This window comes from Piliocolobus tephrosceles, chromosome 13, assembly GCF_002776525.5.
Source record: "Piliocolobus tephrosceles isolate RC106 chromosome 13, ASM277652v3, whole genome shotgun sequence".
In the NCBI taxonomy this organism is placed as follows: domain Eukaryota; kingdom Metazoa; phylum Chordata; class Mammalia; order Primates; family Cercopithecidae; genus Piliocolobus; species Piliocolobus tephrosceles.
In genome coordinates, this window is record NC_045446.1 from 47,527,269 (window position 1) to 47,534,178 (window position 6,910).

Consider the following 6,910-nt stretch of genomic DNA (forward strand, 5'->3'; position numbering starts at 1 on the left):
TTTTAAAATTTTAGCCATTTTGATGAGTATGAAGTAAGCTTAACTAGCATCTTCCTAACCATTAACAGAGTCGAGCAGCTTTTTAAATGTTCCTTGACCACTTGGATTTCCTTTTTTGTAAAGCCTGTCATGTCTTGCCATTGTTCTATTGAGTTGTATATCTTTTTCTTAGTGATTTGTAGGGATTCTAGATTTCTAGGGTAGGTGGGGTTACCACCAGAAAACAGAGCCTGAGGCCAGGGCTTGCAGGCAGATCATTTATTTGGGAATGTCCTAGGGAATCGCAGTGGAAAGGAAAGGAGAGGAAACCAGTCGAAGGGTGGCTTCTCCAGAGCTGGTCACGGTTGTGGGAAACTTGGATTCAGTTTCACTGAGACCCTCCTTCTGAGGGGCCGTGTAAAATGCACCTCAAAATTATCCACTCGAGATATGAAAGAAGGGAGCCTTTCTTTCATATCCTCTAGCTCAGGGCTCCTATTGGCCAAGAGGTCCCCATGGGGCATTAAGCCCCTCGCTTTTCCAGATCATACATACACATGTGGGTGATTCCCACATGACCCCCACACTGGGGCCGCTGAGAAGCCCTGGGGCAGAGGGTGAAGATGCCATCCATTAGCAGTGATAGCCATAGCAGAGGAAAACGTGGCTGAGAGGATGTGAGGTGGAGTGTGGGAAGTATCTGCCCCACAACCTCTTAGGGATTGTATGTAAATATCTTCTCCCCTCTGTGGCTTGCTTTTCCACTCTCTTCATGGTATCTTGATGAATAGACGTTACTAATTTTAAGGTAGTAGAGTTGATAAATTTTCTCTTTATAGTTTGTGGGGTTTTGTGTTCTGTTTAAAAAGTCCTCTACTGTCTGGGTGTGGTGGCTCACGCCTGTAGTCCCAGCAGCACTTTGGGAGGACGAGGCAGGCAAATCACCTGAGGTCAGGAGTTCAAGACCAGCCTGACCAACATGGTGAAACCTTGTCTCTACTAAAAATACAAAAATTACCCAGAGGTGGTGGTGAGCATCTGTAGTCCCAGCTACTGGGGAGGCTGAGGCAGGAGAATCACTTGAATCTGGGAGACGGAGGTTGCAGTGAGCCAAGATTGCACCACTGCTCTCCAGCCTGGGCGACAAAGCTAGACTCCATCTCAAAAAAAAAAAGTCCTATATTTAAGTCATTATTGTTTTGTCTTTCACAGATTTACAGTTTACCTGGAATTGATTTTTAGGTAAGGTATGAAGTGGGTGTCAGGTTTCATTTTTTCCAAATAGATATCCAGCTTACTGAAGAATCTATTACTTCCTAAACTGCTGTAGAATGCCACCTTTGTCATAAATCAAATATATATGTGTGCAAATCTATTTGTGGGCTGTTTTTTTCTACTTTATTGTCTATTTGTCTAGTGTGCCAATATCATGATATTTTAATTACTGGAGCTTCATAGTAAGTTTTGATACCCAGGAAAGCAAGGCTTCTATCTGTCTTGTTCTTATTCTTCACAAGTGTCTTGGTTAATTTTGGTTTTTGCATTTCCTCATAAATTTCAGAGCCAACTTGCTAAGTCTTCCCCATTACTTCCAATTGGATTTCAAAAAACTGAGCTGCATTGCATTTAGATGACTTTGGGGCGAACTGCATCTCTACAATATTGAGTCTCCTAATCCATGAGCATGGAATCCTAATCCATTCATTTATTTAGGCTTTTAAAATTTTCTCTCCAAAATGTTTTATTTTTATTTTATTTATTTAGAGGTGGGGGTCTCTCTCTGTCACCCAGGCTACAGTGCAGCGGCATGATCATAGTTCCCTACAACCTCGAACTCCGGGGCCCAAGGGATCCACCCACCACAGCCTCTCAAGTAGCAGGGATTACAGTTGCAAGCCACCATACCCAGCCTCCAAAATATATTATAGAAAAAAAGCATTCTGCTTTTATCAATGGTGGACAAGAATGCTTTGAACCAACTTTTCTACTGAGAACAAGGAGAAAAGTAGGCTAAGATTTAAAAACCATATTTGAAGCATTGGAGAGCATTTGAAGCTCTGCTGTCAACACAGTAAAAATTTGTGGAGCCAAGATCCAGAGGAAAGGAAGAAAGGTAGGGGGTGTGAGCTCAGCATTTGACACCACTTTTCTCCTCAGGTGGATTGTCTAGCCCAAAAGCTGCAGCTGAGAGCCCAAGAAGCTGCTCAGCAGCGATTTGACTCCAAGCAGCTGTTCTTTGATAGACTCCCATAGTTGCACCCTGTTCATATGCCTAGCAGTCAGCCAAGCACCCAAGTGGGTATCTCTGTACAGATTTCGGGGGCTCTAGAGTTCCTTCATCTCCAGTACTCTTTCCTTCAAATCCCAGTCACCTCGACAGCCCTTAATGCTGATCTCTGTTTCTTCTGCCCAGTGAGATTGTTGCCACTTCAGTTTGGACTTGTTTCCTTTGCAGTGGTTTGGAAGTGGCCTAAGGAAGAAATCTGGGTTGACTGTAGGACTCTCCTCGTGTGCTTTCCTTCTCTCAGTGATCGTAAGTCCTGCATAGGTTGGCCAACACAAATTTCTTTTATTTCAACATTGCTTTTATTCTTGAAGAATATTTTCACTGGGTATAGGACTCTGAGTTGGTGGTTATTTTAATTTTTTTTTCAGTGCTTTGAAGGTATCACTACATTTTATTTTTATTTTATTTATTTAGAGATGAGGGTCTGGCTCTGTCACCCAGGAAGTTTCTGGCTTCCTTTGCTTCTGTTCAGAAGTCAGTTGTCCTGGCTGGGCATGGTGGCTGACACCTGTAATCCCAGCACTTTGGGAAGCTGAGGCAGGTGGATCACTTGAGCCCGGGGGTGCGAGACCAGCCTGGGTAATAAAGTGAGACCCAGTCTCTACAAAAAAATCTAAAACATTAACCGGGCATGGTGACATTTGCCTATGGTCCCAAGTACTCAGGGGGCTGAGGTGGGAGGATTGCTTGAGCCTTCAAGATCAGGGTTGCAGTAAACCATGATCATGCCACTGTGCTGCAGCCTGGGTGACAGAGCAAGGCTCTGTCTCAAAAAAAAAAAAAAAAAAAAAAAGTCAGTTGTCCTGTTTTTGTTCCCTTAATTGTAATGCATCTTTTTTCTCTGCATTTTTCTTCTTGTCTTTGGTTCATGGCATTTTTCCTATAATATGCCTAGGTGTGATTTTTCTTTGTTGTGTTGTTTTCTTGTTGTTTTTGAGACAGAGTCTCATTCTGTCACCAAGCTAGAGTGCAGTGGCATGATCATAGCTCACTGCATCCTTGAACTCCTGGGCTCAAGAGATCCTCCTGCCTCAGTCTCCTGGGTAGCGGGACTACGGGCATACACCACTACACTTGGCTAATTTTTAAAAATTTTTTGTAGAGACAGAGTCTTGCTATGTTGCCCAGGTTGGTCTTGAACTTCTGGCTACAAGCAGTCCTCTCCTGTCAGCCTCCCAAAGCGCTGGTATAATAGGCATGAACCACCTTCCCTCACCTAGGTGTGGTTTTCCTTGTCTTTATGCTGTTTAGGTTTTGTAGGGATTCTCAAACCTGTGGGTGGGACATTTTTTGTCAGTTTTGAAATATTATCATCCATTTTCTCTTTTAAAATTTGATTTTCAGCCAGGCATGGTGGCACATGCCTGTAGTTCCAGGTATTTTGCTGATGCGGGAGGATTACTTGAGCCCAGGAGGTTGAATCTAGCCTGAGCAACATAGTAAGACTGTCTCTTAACATTTTTCTTCAAATTGATTTTCTTTATACTCTCTTTTCTCTCTTTCAGGAGTCCCTCAATTATTTGAATGTTAGCCCTTTTTACTCTCCATTATGCAAGAATCCATTACACCATTGTGAGAAAGATTTGACAAATCAATTAGTCTTTTCTCTTACCGAAGTGTTTCTCCCACTCAAATTCTCCTTCTCCTGTACTCTGAAGCAATGTCTGTTTCTGACATCAGCAGTGGCAAAACCCATAAACCTTCTTGGAATTTGGACAGTCACCTTTTGTTTCAAGAACATAGGACAAAAGATGTGGAGATTTTTCCTAGTCGCAAGGTTAAATGTTTAAAGTTATAGGCTGCACTATGCCTGTCCTAAGTGCCAGGTCCTGAGTGACCGAGGGACCCACATGCTCTTGGATCAATATGCATGTGTTCTTGATATGCAGGGCCCTCTAAAGCATGGGCCCCTGAGGCAGAAGCCCATCTTACCTGAGTTGAAGGGCGGGTTTCTCATTCCAACATTATTGACATTTGGGCCAGATAATTCTTGCTGTGTGGGGCTGTCCTGTGCATCAAAGGATGGTTAGCAGCATCCCTGGTGTCTACCCACTAGATACTAGTAGTGCCTCCCAGCTGTCACAAACAGAAATATCTCCCAACATTGCTAATGTTCCCTGGCCAGGGCAGCGAAAGTGGGTGGATCACAAAATTATTTCTGGCTCAGAACCATGAGCTTAAGGATAATACTCCAGACAGGAAAGGCCTATGAAGCTCCAGTAATTAAAATATCATGATATTGGCACACTAGACAAATAGACAATAAAGTAGAAAAAAACAGCCCACAAATAGATTTGCACACATATATATTTGATTTATGACAAAGGTGGCATTCTACAGCAGTAGGAAGTAATAGATTCTATTACTATACTATGATCTAATATTGCAGCTTAAGCAATATCAGAGGAGGCCGAAGCAGGCAGATCACTTGAGGCCAGGAGTTTGAGACCAGCCTGGCCAACATGGAGAAACCCCATCTCTACTAATAATACAAAAATTAGCCGGGTGTGCTGGCATGCGCCTGTAATCCCAGCCACTTGGGAAACTGAAGCAGGAGAATCACTTGCACCTGGGAGGCAGAGGTTACAGTGAGCTGAGATGGTGCCACTGCCCTCCAGCCTGAGCGACAAGAGTGAAACTGTGTCTCAAAAAGAAAAGAAAAAAGGAAGATATAATGAAATGTGAGCTGGCAGAACTCAGGAAATTAAAAAATAATCACAAAAGTGAAAATGGGAATGACGGGGAATACAGTGTTTAAATCATAAGGGGAATAAGGAACAGGAATTATAAAGAAAAATAACGTAGAGGTAGGAAATGACACATGCACATAATTGGAGTTCCTAAAGTAGAAAACGTCCATTTTCTATTTGTATAAATGAAAGCACTGAGAAACTTTGCTCACATGATAAAAAAGTCAGTAATAGGTTTTAGAAATGCCAATCTTCCGAATTCTTAGGCCAAAAATCAGTGATCTTTCATCAAAATTTATTTTTAATAATTAGCTGACAATTCACTTGTATGATAGTTTCATTGAGGGCATCTGACAGATGACAGAAACCATCTGACTTGCAAAGGGAGTCATTCAGGCCTCAACATAAACACGAATGTTTCAAATTGTCCCTTTGTTTGGACCCATGAAATATTTTACTCTCTGGGACAATTAGACACAGTAGGTGTGGCATGGCTGAGAGGTATTGCCTTTCCTCTAGTGGGAGAAAGGCTGCGAAATAAGAGGTAGTTGTTTTAAGGCAGACCAATTTAGGAACAAATACATATCGATGTACAGGATTGGGAAATTCTCTATGGAACCCCTTCATGTACTCAGAAGCATGCATATCCTACTGGTTAACAATGCTAAGTACTGCTGGCAGGTCAAGGGAAGAATTTACAAGTACTTATGTTTTAGGAAAATGTCAATAATTGATTTGATGAGTTTCCAGTGCTCTTGTGTCAAGGGTGGGTAGAAGCCACATTGGAGTGGACTGAGGAGGGAGGGGATGGAAGTAAGAAATAGAGGCAGTAATAGAAAAGTTACTAAAATTAGATACAGATGAGAGAATTACACCCAACATAGGTGGTACCTAGGAGGAACTTCTTTTTTTAAAAAAGATATGAAATACTTGAACAAATGCTGAAAGAAAAGGATCACAGATTAAGGGAGAGATTGAAGACTCAAGGGAAGATAATAAGCACTGCATTCACAAGGTTTAAAAGATTCAACAGTAGGCTGGGTGTGGTGGTTCACACCTGTAACCCCAACACTTTGGGAGGCTGAGGCAGGAGGATTGCTCAAGACCAGGAGTTCAAGACCAACCTGGGCAACATAGCCAGTCTCTACAAATTAAAAAATCAGCCAGGTGTGATGGCACACACCTGCGGTCCCAGCTACTCAGGAGGCTTAGGTGGGAGGGTCTTGAGCCCGTTGAAGTTAAAGCTGCAGTGAACCATGATTGTGCCACTGAACTCCAGCTTGGGTGACAGAGCAGGACCCTGTCTCAGGGCGGCAGCGGAGGTGGTGGGAACCAGGAGCCAGCACTTATTGATCACTTATCTATGTACTAAGCCTTTTGCTCATTTTACCTAAGTCTCATAATAACTATGCAAGGGGGTTACTGTTACTATCCTCATTTTACTTACCCAGAAAGGAGACCCAGAGAGATCAACCTATGCTCAAGGTCACCGAGTTTAGCCCTGTGGTGGAGTTGGGATGTCACAACCTAGAGCACAGAACACTTGTCCATGGCTGTGGATTTAGTAAGTGAAGTTCAGGGAATTTGTGCCTGAAGGTTTCTACTTTTATGTAAGAGAGAAGGCAAGGACATGTTAAGAGTGAAGGAAAAAAAGAGGGTAACAAGTGTCAGAGTAGTTTTACATAGTAAGAATGGAGAGCTGACTAGAGAGAATAAGGGTAATGGGCAGTGCTGAGGTCAGTTAAAACCAATTTTTACTAATATGGATTTATACATTTGGTGATCTTTCTCCAGAGATAACTGGCGAGGGTAGGAGGGCCTGGATACATCCAGGGCTGGGAATTTTCCAGGAAGTCGTTTGGGTTAACAATCATGATACTGAATTGATAGATCAGGAAGCCGAGATAGGACTTACAAAGGAGGTGGAAACAGACTACGCCCTAACATAGAGCAG